Source organism: Artemia franciscana, unplaced genomic scaffold, assembly GCF_032884065.1.
Source record: "Artemia franciscana unplaced genomic scaffold, ASM3288406v1 PGA_scaffold_828, whole genome shotgun sequence".
NCBI lineage: Eukaryota > Metazoa > Arthropoda > Branchiopoda > Anostraca > Artemiidae > Artemia > Artemia franciscana.
Window position 1 is genome coordinate 98,426 of NW_027062714.1, and position 21,174 is coordinate 119,599.

Sequence of the window (21,174 nt, forward strand, 5' to 3'; positions counted from 1 at the left end):
TTAAAGAGTTTAGAGAGATTGTAGGGCAAGCAGCCTTTCTTTCAAGCCCATTTATTTTCCAAACGCAACCAGTCAAAATTTTGAGACAAACATTTGGTTTAGCATAGTAAAACAGTACAGCAACTATGTCTTTAGGGATGTTAGGCATGTCAAACCGGTGTCGGACTTACCCCAGGTCGGACAACCCGGATGTCAGTGTCAGACTTACCCCACTGTCGGGGATTTCCCTGATTCACTCCACCTACTATCTTATGCGTTTCTATCGTTTGATAACTGAATGGCTAGACAAGGGAAACATCATAGTAGACCTTCTTTTCGCTGATTACCGTAAGGCTTTCGATTTAATCTGAAATATCACTTCTATACAAAACCTGAAGCAAATAGGGACTAGAAAAGAGACCCTGCTGCTGATGTTCCATTTCCTCAAAAGGCATCAAAAATTTTGAGAAGCTTTGGGTGTGAGCCGTCTTGGTCTAAAATTGATTGACACATGTCAGTTGGACAAGCTACTTGACAGTTGCAAGAGCTACTCCACATGCTGCTTTATTTGTTTTTATGTGCGACTTGCAAAGCCTTTCTGTGCTATTGTAATATTTTGAATTTAATATTTTTAATAGAAATACTCTAAATAAAGAGACTGCCCAAATATATTTCATGTTCAAGTGTTTTAAAACTCTATCACTCAACTGAAAAAACAATACACGAATCTCCTTCAGCTTTTATTGCATTCTTAAATAGACTGATGATTACAGACAGTTCCATAGTTACTATACAATGCAATGATGGGTTAAAGCTAAGAAAAGCCTTTTAACAGCAGTAAGCAATGGTTTAAAGAGCATATTTGAAAATGACTTTATTGAGAAGAGAACAAACTTAGTTGTAGCTAACGATATCCATTTTGAAACAATGCAATTTATCATGCAATATTATGAATATGGAACTGTTCATGGTTACCAGAAAGTTAACAAGGAAGGATTTGATAATATTGTTGAGAAATATGATTTGTTTGGTATCAAGGATGATATTGCAGAAAAACTAATTGCTGAATACAAACAAGGTGAAAATTTAAAACTTCTTGAAACTTATTTTTCGATTTCCAACAGTCCAGAGTCCAAGATTGGAGCGCTAAGAGAACTCGCGCGCGTTGCTGCAGAAAGAAAAGCAGTTCCAAATTTTGTCAATGCATTTAGTGTTGACGATTTTATAAAATTTTCGGAAATATGTTGTTATATGCTATGTCAATCAAAGATGGATAATTGGGAAAGTTTTTGAATGTATTTTACAGTTGGGCGTCAGAAAATCCAGAAGAAAGATCCATTGCATCGTTAAAAACCCTATCACTGATTAACTTCCAACTGACTACTACCAACTGTGACAACTTGCAACTGTGACTGCGTGTGCGTGCTACTGCTATATCATCTAGTTCTGACTACTTTCAGGAAATGTTGAGCAAGGAGGCTGAACTTCGAAACTTTGACGCTGAAAAAAAAACTTTGATGTTCAAATGGGAATATTATTGAAAATGGGACACATATTAAAAATTACTCTCCGTAAAGAAGTTCTTCAAAGAAAAGTAAAGAGCCTTATGAAACTTAATTATACATATTAAAGTTATTATTAGATTTTTAAACTTAATTAAGCTTCATACCTTAACCTTATTTAAGTGAAACCTTATTTAGGTTTTTAACTTATAACATAAACCTTATGAAATTCATGCCTGCAGAAATAAATTCAAAACAACGATAAATTACTTCTAAAGAATAAACAAAACCTAAAAATAATAGAAATAAAAGTAACAATCACAGCAAACATGCTGTTAACAGGTACTAATATAAATGAATAAATAATTTTTAAAACGAGTAAAATATTTAATGTAATATTGAGTTAAAACTTAAAAAGAACAATAATCGCTACTAACAGGAGTTTGGCTGCTGCCTCCCCCTAATCTTAAAACTCAAAAGCCAATTGCGTCATTTGTGCTTTACTGAGAAGAACTATAGGCCTACTACAACTAACGACTCACTATAGCACCGAGTTGCTCGAGGTCAAAACAGCTAAACACGTTCCTCCTCCGTTCCAATCTATTCAAAGCCTTCCTTTTTACATTATCCCAAGAATATTTCATTTCATTTAAATCTTTTCTTACGACATCTTCCCACTTCCATTCGGGAACAATCCACTTATTCGGGTGAAAAATTTTCACTGCAAATAAAAATTTAATGAAGACAAATTATATTAAAACATTTTCTTTTATATTTACAACATTGAAAAATTAAAATTACAGTGAAATAAAATCTTAAGTAACATTATATATTAAGTATTCAGTTTCTTTTTATTGTTGATTCCAAGGACTGGTCAAGACAAATATAATTTTCCATACCACACAAATGACACAATAAGATTTACCCTTCTACGGCTGGGGGAGGAGAGAAGAGGCAGTAGCCAAACTCCTGTCTGTGGTAATTTTTGTTGGTTTCAAGTTTGACTTCAGCTTTTAATTCAATTTTGAGTTTTTCCCGTGGAAACCCCCCCCCCCTTACTGAAAATTACCCATTGAAAATGTCCATAGTTTTCTCAATGGAAAAATTGCAAGGCTAATGCAGAGCCATATTGGATTTGGTAAGATTGGAGGGCAACTGGCCCCCCTCACAACCTCACAACTCCCTAGGACACCATCAGCAACTTCACAAATTGTTTTTCTGAAATTATTCCATCCATCTTCCACATTGTCAAATTTTAAACCCTCAAGTTTAGTACTCAACTGTTCCTGGAATTTTTTTCTCAAATTTTCATCCTGAAGTCTACCAACATCATAACTTCCCGGGAGGGAGTTACTCTTCCGAAATTTCAGCTTTAAATTAACCTTAGACACTACTAGATGGTGATCTTTACTTTTAACATCAATAACGGCACTCCTATACACCCTAGTATCTTGTATTGATCCTGCTAGTCTTCTGTTTACAATAACATAATCAATAAGGTTTGCTGTCTTACCATCACGTGAATACCATGTCAACTTATGGGCCATTTTGTGACCAAACACCGTATTGGTTATAACTAGGTTGTTATACCTACAAAATTGCAAAAGCCTATAGCCATTACTGTTTTCTTTTCCTACACCAAAATTACCTAGGCTAGGATACCATCTATCCCTATTTCTACCAACCTGGGCATTAAAATCTCCTAGCAAAAACACCATTTCAATTACAATTTTTCTTAAACACTACTTTCATTGCTATTTGTAAACTAGTCTTGATAGCACCCAACTAAAAGGCAATATTTAACAAAACACTGTAATTTTTGAAATCATTCCACATTATTATGTGTGGGACATTCTATGCGACGTCATGATATCATGCTAAAATACCTATAGACCCGTGTGAAGAGTTTTGTACAATGGATCAGTTTATAGAAAACTATAAAGGCGACATAGGTTGCAAAATTATAGGTCACATGGAATCACAGTTCATATTTATAGAGGTCAAGTTCAAAAACATTCTGGTGCGGGGAATCACATAACAAGCAGTACAAAAAGTGGTCCTATTTTAACATTTAATTTTTTTATGAATGAGTTTTAAGATGGATAAACCACACTCTTTGCCGGCAATTAAATAAAAAAAACGAGTTTTTTTTAACTGAAAGTAAGGAGCGACATTAAAACTTAAAACGCACAGAAATTACTTCGTATATGAAAGAGGCTGCTTCCTCATCAACGCCCCGCTCTTTACGCTAAAGTTTGACTCTTTCTCTCAATTCTTCTTTTTAAAACAGTAAAAAAGCTTTAGCGTAAAGAGCGGGGCGTTGATGAGGAAGCAGCCTCTTTCATATACGAAGTAATTTCTGTGCGTTTTAAGTTTTAATGTCGCTCCTTACTTTCAGTTAAAAAAACTCGTTTTTTATTTAATTTCTGAACGTTTTTGAATCAATGCATGTTTTGATTTTGGCTCTCCGCAGAGGAATAATCAAAACGAAATTTTGCATATTTTATTTTGGGGGGCTAAATGGCTTTCTCATAATTTTGATCGAATGATTTTGAGAAAAAAAGAGCGGGGGCGAAGCCTAGTTGCCCTAGATTTTTTGGTTAATTAAAAAGGCAACTAGAACTTTTAATTTTTTACGAATCTTTTTATTGGTAAAAGATTTACGTAACTTATAAATTAGCTTACGTAAAGAACTTTTGTATTCTCATGTTTTTATTACATATATGAGAGGATTCGCCCCATCGTCAGTACCTCGCTCTTTACACTAAAGCTTAAATTTTATCCCAATTCATTAAGAATGACCCCTGAATCACAAAAGCCGTAGAATAAATAGTTGAAATTACTAAAAATACTTTAGCGTAAAGAGCTAGGTATCATAAGGAGGTGAGCCCCTTATATGGGTAATAATTTCTGTTTGTTTTAAGTTTTATTGCTGTTCCTTACTTCCAGGTGAAAAAGCTTTTTCACATTTATTTTTTAAATAATGCTAGTAAATCCTGCTCTCCCTTCATGGAAGTTTTCTTCTCCCATGACAAAATCTCGATGGAAAGTTCCCCCAGCATATCCCCCTCTTCTCAACCCCTCCCCCCAACCAAAAAATCCTCCTGAAAACGCCTGTATACTTCCCAATAACCATTACTATATGTAAGCACAAGTCAAAGTTTGTAACTTGTTGCCCCTCCCACGGGGACTGTGGGGGAGTAAGTCGTCTCCAAAGACATAGTTATAAGGTCTTTCGACTACGCTGAATAAAATGGCTATCTCAGAATTTTGATCCAATGACTTTGGGAAAATAATTAGCGTGGGAGGGGGCCTAGGTGCCCTCCAATTTTTTTGGTCACTTAAAAAGGGCACTAGAACTTTTTATTTCCGTTAGAATGAGCCCTCTTGCAACATTCTAGGACCACTGGGTCGATACGATCACCCCTGGAAAAAAAAACAAAAAAAAAACAAAAAAACAAATAAACACGCATCCGTGATCTGCCTTCTGGCAAAAAATGCAAAATTCCACATTTTTGTTGATAGGAGCTCGAAACTTCTACAATAGGGTTCTCTGATACGCTGAATCTGATGGTGTGATTTTCGTTAAGATTCTATGACTTTTAGGGGGTGTTTCCCCCTATTTTCTAAAATAACGCAAATTTTCTCAGGCTCGTAACTTTTGATGGGTAAGACTAAACTTGATGAAACTTATATATTTAAAACCAGCATTAAAATGTGATTCTTTTGATATAGCTATTGGTATCAAAATTCCATTTTTTAGAGTTTTGGTTACTATTGAGCCGGGTCGCTCCTTACTACAGTTCGTTACCACGAACTATTTGATGACTGAAGAAGACGCTCCAAAATGGGAGAAAAACAGTCAAAAGCTTAATGAAAGGGGTCCCTTCGAGCCTCAAGCTCTAACAGTGTGATCTAGGAAAAGAACAATTAAGGATGTGCTGACATTAGCCAAGGTTGGTGCTGCGATGAATTTTTATTAGTAGTTGCAACACTTTAAGTTGGTATATTGAAATATACAATTTTGAAAATCCTCTATCCGGCCATTTTTGCCAACAAGTAAGCCTATAGTTGTCTCAGATAAAGTTTTTACAACAAATGTAACTATTTAAATAGCCATTTTATTCAGATATCTCAAATATATAATTAAAACATAGACAAAATAAAATGAGGACAAGTCAAATCGCTTTTCAAGTGACTGTACTTGAACTATATCAAGTTTCAATTACTATAGATTGAATTTTAATGTCAAATAACATTTCAACACCGCCTTCAAATGATTGCTTAGAAACCCTTTTGAGACAAATATTTTGAAAAAAACTATTGAACAGATTTTATTTAAGGGGAATATTAGACACTTTTTCTTTGAATCAAAATTTGCGTTCTCAATATTTGCAATTTTTAGCAAATTATAAACATATTTAACATTTTCACCTATCATACTTAAGCTCCTTATAGCCAGGTTCTTTGATTTTTGTTTAGCAATCAAAATCCATAAACCATTACTATTCGCATAACTATTTGACTGGTTAGTAAATTATACGATCGTAGAAAAGTTAGAAAATTTTCTTTTTTTGAAGCTATGCCAGAATTTTTCTTTAGTTTTCCAATAAAACACAGGCTTTCATCATAAATATTTTCTGAATGATGAGAATGAAATCAAGGTGGACGAATACTGATAAATTCATCAGTGGTGTTTATGTCATCTAGGGTCAATGTTTGGTATTTATTTGAATCCATTTTGGAGCTAAACTAATAAAGATGTATTCCTGATACTTGAGTTTTATCCACCAAGAATCGACATCATTAATTTTGGTTCTAATCTATTCTTTTCTTGTATATTCCTAATAGTTTGTTACTAAGATTTATCTATAAATTTTTCGATAAAGGGGGCCATTACTAGCTGATGGCTTTTCACAGAACTATATCTTACTTTTATATTAATTTAAGATTGATTGTTTTTTAATTCTTTGGAGAATTTGTCTTGAGATATCCAGTACATTCTTGATATCCTTACATTTCGTTGAAAAATGTATAAGGTGGTCGAATCAGAAAAATAGTCTTAGAAATATATAAATTACTCAAATAAAAGTAAAAGTAAGATTGGTAGAAAAAGAAATATAAGCCACATAGAAAAGTATTATTTTGAAATCAAGCACCCATAAACATTTGTTTCACTTTTTAGGTAACACAAAAATTGGATCAAATTTTCTCCTCTATGTGTTCCCTTGCACTTCGATGAAAAATGATAAGGGGGTTCATTACTATGCTTGCACGTTTGACAATAAAATTTATTCGCAATAATCGACGAATTTAAATAGTGATCATATTTTTCAACCTTCAATAAAGAGCCCAAAGATTTCTCTAGGACTAACTTCATTGTTGTAAATTCCTGTCGAAGCTTCAACTTTTCAAACAATGTGAGAACTTCGGGCACTGGGAAGTTTTCTAAGTTAATCAGTGACAGGATTTTTAAGGACGCTATGGATCTTCCTTCAGGATTCTCTGACGTCCAACTGTAGAATATATTCAAAAAACTTTCCCAATTATCCATCTTTGACTGACGTAGCATATCACAACATATTTCCGAGAATTTCGTAAAATCATCAACAGTAAATGCATTGACAAAATTTGGAACTACTTTTCCTTCTACAGCAACGCACGCAAGTTCTCTTAGCGCTCCAATCTTAGACTTTGGACTGTCGGAAATTAAAAAATAAGCTTCAAGGAGTTTTAAATTTTTACCTTGTCTGTATTCACCAATTAGTTTTTCTGCAATATCATCCTTAATACCAAACAAATCATATTTCTCAATAATATAGTCAAACCCTTCCTTGGTAACTTTCTCGTAACCGTGAACAGTTCCATGTTCATAATATTGCATGATAAATTTCATTGTTTCAAAATGAATATCGTTAACTACAACTTTGTTTGTTCTCTTCTCAATAAAGTCATTTTCAAACATACACTTGAAAACATTGCTTACTTTACTTTACTTTAACATCTCCATCATTGCATCGTATAGTAACTATCGAACTGTCTGTATTCGTCAGTTTGTTTAAGAGCGCAATAAAGGGTGAAGTAGACTCGGCCATTGTTTTCTCAGTTGCGTGGTATTAACTTGACAAAACTGACTCCTATAAAAAAGGAAATGACATGAGTTATATTTTGAAAATGCCTTTTTTGGAGTAAATTCATCAAAATGCATTATTTTGGCATTTTCGTACAAGAGGCCAATTTTTACCCCCTCTCCACATATAATACGTTTTGCTCCCCTCTCCTAATTGACGCCAATGGTTAAATGTATCAAACAGATCATCATTTAGAACTGGTGGCCTTAGGGGACTTGTTACTGCATTGAGTTGTTAGCAGTAGTATTTGTAGTATCTACAAGATAGTGGAGTTAATTATTTAGTTACTATGGCCGAAACGAAGAAAGGTTTCGCTTGTCGCACATAAAAACAAATAAAACAACGTGTGGAGTAGCTATAACATCAACCGGGTCAATCAATATTAATCCAACACGGCTCACAGCCAAACCTTTTCAGAATTCCAGGATGTTCTGTACACTTAATTTAAACTTTATTGTCAGTTTATTTTCAGATTTTCATATTTTTTTCGCGTAACTTTTGAATTATAAAACGGTAAAGTTTAAAAAAAAAGTGGATATCGGTAAATGTTACAATATCAAGTTCCTAATCAAACAGTTCGTGGTAATGAATATATCTATTAGCAAATGAACTAACATCATTTTTATACAATGCTAATAAGGGGGGGGGGGCTATTGCCAGAATTGCCTCTCACTCAATTGGACTATCTGTCTTAGCTTTTTCTACAATTAGCCATGACTTGATGCCCACAACAATTCCATTTTAATTCAAACGACCTACCTGGCTCAATAGTAAACGAAACTCTAACAAAATGGTATTTTGATAGCTGCAAGTTACAAACTTTGTCCAGTGTTTACATAGAGCAATAGTTGTTGGGAAGTGTACAAACATTTTCAAGGGAATTTTTTTTGTTGGGGGGGGGGGGGGTTGAGGAGAGGGAGTTACCTGGGAAGATTTTTTCATGGATAATTTTTCATGGGGGAAGAGAATTTCTATGAAGGGGGCGAAGGATTTTCTAGCATTATTTAAAACAAAAAACAATGAAAAATTAAATGTTAAAAAGTTTTTTTTTCAACTGAAAGTAAGTTATTATTAAAGTAAGAAAGTAAGTAAATTATTAAGCATATAAGGGGTCCATCTCCTCCTAAATACCTTGCTCTTTACACTAAAGTATTTTTAGTAATTTCAACTATTTATTCTATGGCCTTTGTGATTCAGGGGTCATTCTTAAAGAACTGGGACAAAATTTAAGCTTTAGTGTAAAGAACGAGATATTAACAAGGGTGGAAGCTCCACCATATACATAATGAAAATAAACAAATACAGAAATTAGTTGCGTAAGTTAATTCGTAAGGTACGTATATTTTTCACTAATAAAAACGTTCGTAAAAAATTGAAAGTTTTAGTTGCCTTTTTAAGTAGCCAAAAGATTGGGGGCAACTAGGCCTCTTCCCCCATCCCTTTTTTCTCAAAATCGTCCGACCAAAACTAATAGAAAGCCATTTAGCCAAAAAAAAGTTACTATACAAATTTCGTTTTAAATATTCATGTGCAGAGAGCCAAAATCAAAACATGCATTAATTCAAAAACGCTCAGAAATTAAATAAAAAACAAGTTTTTTAACTGAAAGTAAGGAGTGACATTAAAACTTAAAACGAACATAGATTACTCCTTATATGAAAGGGGGAGTTCCCTCCTCAACGCCCCGTTCTTTACGCTAAAGTTTTTTACTGTTTTAAAAAGTAGAGCTGAGAGAAAGAGTCAAACTTTAGCGTTATGAGCGGGGCGTTGAGGAGGGAACACCCCCTTCCATATACGGAGTAATTTCTGTTTCAAGTTTTAATGTCGCTTCTTACTTTCAGTTAAAAAAAACTTGTTTTTTTTTTATTTAATCATAAATAAAAAAGAGAGCTTAAGGTGAATCTCCTTTGTTTTAATCTAATGATATTTTTCTTTCTTAAACAATGCTCAATATCTTTCTCAGCTATTGGTGTTTTTTAGTGATAAATTCCACTTTTATTCCTGAACATGGCCAAAAATATGAACTATGAACATTTTCCAAAATACCATTGGTAATTAAATAAAAATTAAACTGTCACACCCACTTTAATTTCTAAAAAAAAGGCTACTATTTCAAGAAGATCGAAATAGATGAAAATCTGAATGGTACAAAGTTTGAAGCAAAGTTTGAAGTTATCTAAATTAAACGATTGAATCAGATTTTTTATGCCTTCTGATTTCTTAAAAACCTAAGTTTGAAAGTTTTTTATTTTAAACGTCCCCTATTGACGTGACAAACTATATATTTGGTTTGTGTTATGGTTTATAAAGCCAGTAATGCTGAGGGGGAGTTTAAAAGCTTTATATTTATTTGTTTTTATATGTATAAAAAAGATTTTGCCTTTTTTAATACATATGAAAGTGTTCTGTGACCAGAGGCGCCATTTAGGGAATCAGGGGTGGGCAAATGCCCACCCCAGATTTTCCAGGGGGGCCTAAACTTCCACCACAAAGGGCTCTTTTCCGGCCATAATTATCCATTATGTCCAACATAATCCATTCTGTTCAAATGATTTGAACTAACTGCATGCCTATTAGCCACAGAGCTTAATTACCTGACGACCCTTGGGGTAATTACGCTATTAATCATTGTAAACTTTGAAAGTAGGTTAGATTCATAATAAAAGTCTCAAGTTCTATCAAATGCCCCATGCCCACCCCAAGATTTGGCCCAAATGGCGCCTCTGTCTGTGACACCCCTGTTTTTTCACTGAATATGCCCATTTCTTGTTTCAACCTCATCTGTTGAATTGTTCAAACGTAAAAATCAATCAAATAACCGGTTATTTGTTCAAATGTCAATTAACATACGATCTTCCAATTTTATTGACAGAATGAGGTTATGTTTTATTACGGCTCGATTTTTCATTGCTTCGTTCACGGCTATGGAGAAAGTACTGTCTGCCCTAGGGATTATACATCAATTTCTACCTTCACCCTCCCCTCGTCCCTCCCTTAAAACAGATTATCTATTTACCTGAAGTCTCAATGAGAGCAGGGATGTTTTGGGATTAAAATACAGCCATTTAGGTATCTCCCTCCCTCCGTAAGTACAAAACAATCAGAGAATGCCATTGTAGAAGTTTAAGCAACTTTTAAATTTTATAACTGTCCATTGCTTATCATCCCCATTATTGGGGATGATACGAACTTATTTCGTGGGGGTTTTCTAAGGGGGATTGTCATGGGGATTATAATTGGGTAAAAAGAACTTTTTGAAGAATTTCCATGAATTCTTCTACGGAATTCATTTTATTTTATTTTCTTTCAATTTGGATTCACAATTTTGCATATGAAGAGAACGTTACGGTGGAATGGTTCAGGGGAAATGTTCAGTAGGGATCAAATTGTGTGCCAAGATTTTCCCGTGGAAAATGTGATTAATGTACGTCGGAGCGCGGGCTTGGAGGAGGCACCAAGTTCAGAGCTCTGTACCAAAAGCTTCTCATGGGCAAGATAGTAATTTTCATAACTGTATTGGTATCTAAGCTATGCAAATCACACTACTTAGATAAGTGGCTATTCTATTTTAAATTCTATTTTAATATAAAACTGCGTAAGTAAGCGAAGCTTTCCACTCTATCGATCTTTTCATTACCCAACATCACCTCTTCACCATTACTTTTTTCAAGTCTAAAAAATTTAGTCTTCTTAACATTATTAATTCTAAAAAAAAACAGATTTTCTGAGGGAAGTAATGAGAGAAATTGGAACTTAAAACGAACAGAAATTATTACTTTACGGTCCATCTAACATATTTCAAGAAAACTATAAAAATGAGCCAAGTGATGATCTTTGCCGGTGTTTGTAGGATTATACACAAAACAATATAGGAGTGTGGTACATTAAAAATAGACAGTGTAAGGACATTTACACTATGAAACATAAAGCATTTTAGGGATATTTCATTATGATTTTGTAGACAAGTTTGAAGTGAAACCATCTTGATAGTATAAGGACTATAGATTAGCTTCAGAATTTGTACTATAATTCTGCATTGTATAGAGAGAATAACCGGATTTCTAAAGTTCATATTATGGTTTATTTGTTCTTTATTTGGAGTAATATTAAAGCGTGTCTACATATTCACTTTTGACTCCTACATCAATATTCTTTTTTTTCCTTGGGATTTGTGTTTTCAATAAAGGGCTAGTTTTCTATAATATTATAAACAAAGAGAAAAATAATCAGTAGATTTATTTGTACTTGTTTTATTGATATCTGCTAGATAAACCGTAAAGTAATAATTTACGCATAATTTCTTTATTTATCATAAAGTTCCTTGAAATTATACCATATTATCTGCTTTCGAAACAAAGAACTTTCTACTATTTATTTTTAGTGGCTTGCCAATACAGTTTTGTATGATCATCATTCCCATCATTCAATTCTAACTCCTGGGTTCAAATTCACCTTCCCAGTATCACAAATGCAATAATACGAGGGATATTTCAAAATGACACGAAATTTTTGTCAACAAGGTAACGGCAACCGTTTTCTATGACTAAAGGAGTTATACTTGTGGAATTTTTGAATTTTTAGGAGGTACTTTTTAGGTACTCTGGACTCGTGGACTTTTTAGGATGTAGAAATGATCTCTTGATTTTCTTAAAAATACTCTAAAAGGATGGAAGCATCACCTGGAAGGAAAGTGATTTGACACTGAAGGAGGTTATGTTGAAAAATCCATTATAATTATGACTGTTGTAAATCCATTGTATATTGATAGATCCATTGTAATAAAAAAATCTAATAAACAATTACAGATTTCAGCTTACCAGCAGAAATATGAACCATGTTTATATGGAGTTAGGTGAGTATTCCTAAAAAAACGTCAAGTTTGCAAAACAAGGAGCTTATTATCCATACTATACAAAACAATACATGTTTAGGTAATGTAGCGAAGAATTAGCTGACTATTTCAACATTGGAATAGGTATTGGTTTCTGTTTATTGTTATAAATAAGTTTATTGACCTACAAAGCAAGAAAAAAACAAGCCCTCTTCTATATTAAAATAGAACAGCACACTATGCAATAATTTTTAAAATTTTGTCACGCTTCGATTTCCTTAGCGTTGTAAAAGTAACTATTTTCCTGGAGATGTTCAAGGTTTCCGAAACGACAAGCAACATTTTTGTGTCTAACTTATTTTACCAAACATCCCCCATACTCAACAACAAATTGTTAGACATAGGCTACAGCCGCGAAGTAGCCATGAACAAAAAAAAATTGGATTGTAACCTGACAACTAAAAAAAATATCACAGAGTAAATTCCGAATTAGTTTTTAGTCCTACTCTCCTGATTTTGTATCCCCCTCCCCTAGATTTTGGAGAAAATGCTTGGGTGAAGTTCTGGATTGAGAAGAAAACATGTTATGCAAACGATTCTTACTTTGTAACAAGCAAAAGAATTGTAGCTAACAAAATTTTGCATGCAGCCCCGCTATACTTTACTCCCAGACCCTTCATAATACCCCTAACGGTAAAATTCTACTTCAGCCACTTTTGGCTATCTTTGAAAGGAGTTATATTAGGAAAATGAAACTTTCAATAATGAATCAACAGAAAATACTTCGGAAATGTATTAACAAGCATCCAATGTGACCCTCTTATGATTTCTAAGTCTTCGAAATTTGTTTACTTGACAGGTACCTTTACAAGTTTTTTACTGTTTCAAAAAAAGAGTTAAGAGAAAGAGTCAAACGTAGTGTAAAGAGCGGGGTGTTGAGGAGGAAAAACCTTTTCATATGGTAATTAATTTCTGTTTATTTTAAGTTTTAATGTCGCTCCTTACTTTCAGTTAAAAAAACATTTTTTTAAATTTAATTATATATAGAGGTTGGGTTAAGTTAGATATTTGATACAATGCACACAATCCCCCCCCCCCCTATGTCCAAATATATAGCTCAGACTTTTGATAAAGCAAATGAAATTAAACAAAATATGATGAAAATATAATACTTTATTAGGAAAATTGTAAAATTATAAGGTAGAATTATATACCCAGAACGCAGAAATGTCGTTTAGAATCAAGTTAAAAGAAGGTCTTCCTTCTGCTTCTACTGCCGCCCAACCCCTTATCCTGGAAGAATATAATTGCCTCTTTTTTAGTCTTTGGCAAATCCCAAATCTTCATTTTAAAATACCAAATATTTAATTAGAATGTACCTGCATCGTAGTTTGTTTCACGAAAGAACCTAACTTCACTTATTGAGTGCGTTCTGAATAATACAAATACTTGAAAGGATATTACTTAAAATAATCGAAAAAGGACAAAAAAGTCCTTAAACTGTGGTAAGAGACTAAATTGTTGCAAAGAGGAGGGGGATCCTGTACACAAGTAAACCAGATGTAGCACAGTAAATCTGATTAGCGTGTTAGAAACTCCTTGAATCCATTAATGTGAGAATTTGCTTATTATAGGCTAGTATACAGTCCAGAACTAGCAATCTATAAACCTGTTATGCAATTAGGTTTGGTACTACAGCTTTCCCGGCAGATTTGAAAACTTATTTCCCGCAAAAACAGAATTCACTTACTTTTGCTATCACAACTTGAGTAGGGTACCTTGTCTTTCAACTGCCACAATTCGACTGAAGCAAGTTGTATGTGCAATTCTGTACTGAGGTTTTATCTAAACTACAACCAAATGAAATGTATCTTTGTTAAATCTTATCTAAATGTAGATGTAATAATTAAGTGTAACTTTGTTTGATCATAGAAATATTTTGTGTGTGTGTGAAAAAAAAAATTGAAAACCCGGCGGAAGATCTGTAAACTTGGTGAAAGTGGGTTTTCCCGGGTTAGATACATAATTGAATTCTCAAGTTCTATCAAGTCTATTTCCTAGATGACTATATTAATTCGGAGCATTTGCTTTAATAAGTTATCAGATTAAAATAGGACAGTTCCTGTTACATGCCCTGATGTATATTTGCTTGTTGTAATGAATATAAGCTAGCAATTAAAATTATTAATTAAATTAAAATTATCAGTTTTAATTCTGTTTCTGTTCTCGTTGTATGTACATTTACTGTATTATATAATGAAAAGAGAAATCACCAATGCAACAGCACAAACACATTAAAAAAAAAGAAAAAAAAAGGAAGACAGAAGGAGAAAAGGAAGACTGTTTTCCTACATTAGTGATTAATATAGACTAGCACTTGAACGAGGCCTTAACGCTACTCATCCATACAATCACATAGGTCAAACAGCATAGCCATACACAATCAACCATAAAGAATAATCCATGGACACCCATATGTATAAATAAACATTTTATATTCTACATATATACTTTATGAAGGTTAGAGACACTAAACATCTTCCACCGATCGAACTCCAGATTGTAGTCTAACGCTACCATAAGACTCCAAAGAAGAGAGTACAGAGAAGTAGACACTTTAATGGCCAGTGCCCTTTTTAATAGGCGAAAGTTATGGGAGGGCAACTAACCCCTCCTCCAACAAACACCATTTCCCCAAACAAGTCTAATCGAAATTTTTAGATACTCATTTTGTACAAAGTAGTTAAAAGGTCAGGAAAATATGTATTTGAGGATGTAAGCTATGTTCTGGGAGCATATAGTGTGTATATATAGAAGAGATGATCATATAAACTTCAGAGGGAGGTGATTAGACGGGTAATCAGAAGTTCTAGTGCCATTTTAAGACTCAGAGTGATTGGAGGGGGGATCCCCCCAACACCTCGTTTTTTTCCGAAACTCATCCGACAGAAATTTAAAATGGTCATTTGTTGTCTTGGAAACTTTGAAAAGAGCTCAGATTAAAGGACTAGTGCCCCTTTTATGGTCAAAAATGAATGGTGGGTAACTAAGCCCCTTCCCACACCAACGATTTCTCGAAACACAACCGATCCCAATTTTGAGATAGCCATTTTTTTCAACGTAATTGAAAGGTCCGAAAATTATGTCTTTGAGGATGACAACCTCCCAGAGGGCTCTAAGTTATACCCTTGCGGAATATAAGACCCACATAGATAATTCGATCTTATAAATTTTTGATGGGACACATTGGATTTGTAATCAGAAGTTCCAGTGTATTTTTTTAGACTCAAAGTGCTTGGAGGGTGGATACCCCCCCTAATATTGTATTTTCCAAAAATATTTCTAATAGAAATTTTGAAATGGCCATATGTTGTCGCAGAAACTTCAGTAACAGCTCATTTGATTTGAAATTAAAAGAGCCAGTGCCATTTTGAATTGTCGAAAGTGATTGGTGGGCAATTAACCTCCCTCCTAAACCCATCATTTCTCCAAACACATCCAATCAAATTTTTGATTTAGCCATTTTGTTTAACATAATTGAAAGGTCCGGATATTATGTCTTTGAGGATGAAAACCCAGAGCCCTCAGGGCAAGGGTTGTAAGATATACTATGGGGGCATATAAGGTATAAAAAGAAAGGATGATCATATTTACTTCGAAAGGGCTCATTGGACTGGTAATCAGAACTTCTAATCCCTTTTTTAAGATTCAGGATGATCAGAGGATGGATAACATTCCCCCTCCCACGCCTCAGGTTTTACCAGAATGCGTCTGATACAAATTTTGAGATGGCCATTTGTTGTTATAGAAACTCCAAAAATAGCTCATTCGATTGGAGATTGAAAGGGCCAGTGCCTTTCACTTCGGAAAAGGCTCGTTCGATTGGAAGGACCCCCCCCCCCCTTACTGAAAATTACCCATTGAAAATGTCTATAATTTTCTCAATGGAAAAATTGCTTAGCTAATAGCCCTTCCCCACGGGGCTGTGAGTGGGGATTTTCAAGTCATCTCAGAGGTATAATTATTGGACCTTTGAACCATTCTAAACCAAATGGCTATACAATTTTAATCAGTTATCTTTGGGGGAAAAGGAGGGGGACTAGTTGCACTCCAAACTTTTGGCCATTTAAGAAGAAAATTAAAATGTTTAATTTCCGTTTCATTGTGCCCTCTCCCGGTGTTTTAGAGCCATCGGATTGATATAATCATTCTCTGTAAAAAAAAAGGGCATCTGTTATCTTCCTTCTGGCAAAATATACAAAATTCTATATTTTTGCAGATAGAAATCTTGAAACCTCATTAGTTGGGTTTTGTGATGTGATGATTCTAACGGTCTGATTTTAACTTAAATCGGTTGATTTTTTGTTGTTGTTGTTTCCCGCCTTTTATTTTTAAATCAGGAACATTTTCTCAGGCGCACAGCTTTTGATGGGTAACTTCTTGGTTTTGGATTTTATGGAAAGACTTATCATAAAAAGCGAAATCTTTTGGCTGATTAATTGTTATCAAAATTCCTTTTTTAGAGTTACTTTTGGGTCAAGTTTTTTTCCTCTGAAAAAAAACTTATTTTTGAAATATTTTTAGAACCTATATTAGGCAAGGTTAGATTGATTCTATATACTAAAGACAGGGGTATTTTGTACGGGTGTATTTTCCATAGGAATATTTTCTTGGGTGGGGTGGGGGGCTTTCCTAGTGGGTTTGACGGGGAGTATTTTTCAGGGGATATTTCCCTTGGGGATATTTTCTTGACGGGGGGGGGGGGGGGTCGCCGGCCAAGTTCTGGAATGGGCCAAAACTAAGTATCTATCACTATTAGGGATCCACCGAGACGTAAAAATTGCAAATTACTTCGCTGTAGACAGTGTAGACCATTGAAGCTCATATATAGAGACCGCAAGGATAGCTTGGCGTTTCTGAGGACTAACACCTAAGCAATGAAAAAACACATAAGCCCTCTATGTCACCAATAAGCAGCAACAGTCGAGACTAGTTCAGCATCTCCTGTTTGAATGCTTACCTTGGGCTGTGGGGGCATCTCCGGAGGCATATTGGATTTGGTAAGATTAGAGGGCAACTGGCCCACCTCACATCTTTTTTTGCTAAAAGTCATCTGATCCAATTCTAAGATAGCCATTTAGTTTAACATAGTTCAAAAGACCAATAACTATGTCTTTGAGACTAACGTAACCCCCTAGAGCCCCTTGGGAAAAGTTTGTAAGTCGGGATATTCGCCCACTGCTTACGTAAAATATTTTTTTTATTGGAGTGCATACATACATTTTTCGGGGAGAGGGGAGAATTTCTTCAAAGAGGATCTTCAACGGGAATAATCTCCCGTGAGGAGGAAAATTCCCGAATGAGGAGGAACTTCCAAGGAAAATTTTGTACTGGAGGAATTTGGCAAGATTTCTATATGCAATATTTTTGTTTGTCTTAGTGTCTCTTTGATGACCCAATTTCACAACTAAGATATTATGGGTAATTGTCCAGGGGCCCCAACATTCATGGTTTTGGAGGAATTCAAGTTTTTTTTTTGTAATAGCCGTTGTAGTTCCTAATTTCAACAACCTATTAGTCCTATTTAAACCTTCAACACCTAAAATTAAAATCCTTACACTGGGGCTATTTGGGTCAGGGCTGACAAAGCTACTAATTGTATTGTCAGTCATCACAAATAAATTAAAACTCAATGGGTTAAAAATAAAAGAGTAAAGTGACAAAATCAAGTCACAAAAAAGAATCAAATCGTCAAGTAATATAAAATCAAAAGGCTATACGCAGAGGCGGAGCCCTCAGTCAATAGTAAATTAAGCAAGCAAAATAAGTCAAAAGCAGGAACAGCACTAAGTTTCAAAGAAGGATAAAAAGGTGATTGATAAATACTCTCAAGCAATTTGATAGTTACAATATGCAGGAATCTGGGAAAATTTGCAGCAAGTACATTAACAGTACATTAACAGTCAAAAGCTTGTTTTAACATTAACAGTCAAAGCAAGCCAATGCCCAAAAATGCACCACTACACGAGTGTAAGGGCGTCATGGACCCCAAGGGGAGAGTCCCTTGTGATTCAATCAACAAGCCGTGGCACAGAGTTATCCCTCCTAGGGAAATAGAAATTTTGAAAATATTTGGTTAATTTAAATTTCAATTTGTCTTTCTTCTTCATTCCTATTGACTTAATTTTTGACTATTGTTATTGTTGTCGTTCATTTATTCTCGTTGTCTAACCCACTTGCTTCTTTTTTGGGTTGTTTCAGAAATCAGAGGTTACATAAATTCAGCTGTCACGGAGCCAGATTTTCGATCTGGCTCTTTCAAATCCCTTTTATAGAAGTTAAGCTTAAACTAATACTAAATATAAAAAAAAATTAATTTAAAATCTCCTATAAAGAAAAAAATAGCAGATTACATTCTTTATCATTCACCAATTAAAAAATCGCTATAATAAACATGGGGAAAGACTATGCAAATAATTTGAGTATCCTGAATTAAAAAATGTATGCAAAATGAATGAGTTCCTGAAGGCTATGAAATTATTTTAAAATTATGAAATTATTTTAAAATTGAAGTTGAAGTCCCAAACTGATTTAAACTAAATAAGGATTAAAAAAGCGATAAGCCACTCGGTGCCAAGAAAATTGATCAATTGGTAACTAACTTTCCAATTGTACTAATTGTAGGTACTAATTTCCAAGGTACTAATTGTAGCTCCCCGAAAATAGAAATACATCCCCAATTTAGTTGTTTCCTTCATAATCAGTTTATAAAATACGATAGAGGGTAATAAGCTTTTCTGGTCCTTTTATTACCCCCTGAGAAAGTCGGTAAGTTAGGACATTTGGATACTGTCCAGCTAAAAGTATTAAAAAAATTTCGTCTTTGAAAAAAATTCAAATATTGCTTAACTCTTCGTGCGATTTTAAAAAGCAATTGTTGTTTTCGGTCAAGCAGAAAATACATTGGCATGGTGTGCACATCAATATTGACATTTTACATCCTGGTAGTCTGCACAAACTAGAATTTTGATTTTTCTGTTCTCAAGGCACAACTCTCAGCTTTACTCAAGACTTGTTCCTCGCAATTATCTTGATTTCGTGGCATAGAGCTTTGAGAAGGAACCCGAGAATAATGATACCAAAAATCGATAAGCAGGAACAGCACTAAGTTTCAAAGTAGGGTAAAGGGGTGATTGATAAATCACCCCATTAAGTTTCAAAGTAGGGTAAAGGGGTGATTGATATATCTCAAGCAATTTGATAGTTGCAATACGCATGAATCTGGGAAAATTTACAGCAAGCACATTAACAGTGGCATTTGTATGTGTTGTGCCTAAAATATAATGAAAGAGGCGCACACTCCACTTTTTTGCAACAGTCTCAAAGCGATTACACCTAACAAAGCGGTTCACGAGGAATATTATTCATGCATAATCTGAGCCGTAGCGAGTAGGGCCAGGAGTTCGAAAGAAGAGAAAAGACAGTTATTTTAACAGCAACTGCCTTATGGTTGGGTATGGGACATGACTAGTACAATTTCTGCTAACAAGCCATATAACTATATATTTTCTCCCGAACTTTAACAAAGTAAGATAAAGGACAAGATGTAGAAGAGACCTAAGATATTGGAAGGTGCACTGAAAAAACTAGTAATGGTATAATTTGAAAAAGTTTGAATATTGTTTTAAACCTGGATAACTCATTGAGATAAACTTATAATTTAAAATTTACGAGAAAAACTGACAAAAATTTATTTAAAGACTAATCATAATGACATTTAACCAAAACAACAAGAGCTAAGAACTCATATGGTACTCGTGACGAGGTCGGAAGAACCAAGAGCTCAGCTGCTATGTGCTCTAGCAAAATTCTAAGAATCAACAGATTGCTTTAAAAGGGAAATCAGAAGCTTAATGCCAGTCGGGATTCAAAATAAGAGCTCTGAGACACGATATCCTTCCAAACATCAAATTTCATTAAGACCCGATCCCTCCTTCGTAAGTTAAAAATACTTCATTTTTTCTAATTTTTCAGAATTAACCCTCCCCACCAACTCCCTCAAAGAGAGCAGATCCGTTCCGGCTATGTCAGTCACGTACCTAGTACATGTGCTTGTTTTTCCAACTAAGTTTCATCCCGATCCCTCTACTCCAAGCGTTTCCCAAGATTTTAGGTCCCCCCCCTTCTGACTCCCCCCAATGTCACCGGATCCAGTCGAGATTTAGAATAAGAGCTCTGAGACACGATATCCTTCAAAACATCAAATTTCATTAAGATCCGATCACCCGTTCGTAAGTTGAAAATACCTCATTTTTCCAATTTTAACCGTCCCTCCACTCCCCCCCAGATAGTGGAATCAGAGAAACGACAATTTCTAATTTAATCTGGTCTAGTCTCTGATACGCCTGCCAAATTTCATCGTCTTAGCTTACCTGAAAGTGCCTAAAGTAGCAAAACCGGGACAGACAGACAGACCGACAGACAGAATTTGCGATCGCTATATGTCACTTGGTAGATACCAAGAGCCAGGAAAATCCAAAAAACTGTAAAGCCAATTACTTTTTAGTTTTTCAATTACCCAATTGGAGCCGAAAGTCCTTGGACGACGAAAGGGAAGTTTTTGAAGCTCCATTAGACATTTGTTCTAATTATTTGCTGGCAAAACTATCTTTTTTAAGTCTAAAGTTGAAAAATTGTACCTTATTTTTTATTACTTATTCTTAACATTTCA

At 34.5% G+C, this 21,174-nt stretch overlaps 1 protein-coding gene across 1 annotated transcript in view; it reads right to left on the reverse strand.

Annotated features, from left to right (window-relative positions):
* Positions 1-706: 706 nt before the first annotated feature.
* Positions 707-21,174, reverse strand: part of LOC136042222 (uncharacterized) — a 43,130-nt gene continuing 22,662 nt past the window's right edge. Inside the window, exons 3-4 of the mRNA XM_065727157.1 lie at positions 7,468-7,618; positions 707-1,479 (exon numbers count right to left, since the gene is read on the reverse strand). The gene's annotated coding sequence lies outside the window, so the exon portion shown is untranslated. The remainder of the gene's footprint in view (positions 1,480-7,467; positions 7,619-21,174) is intronic.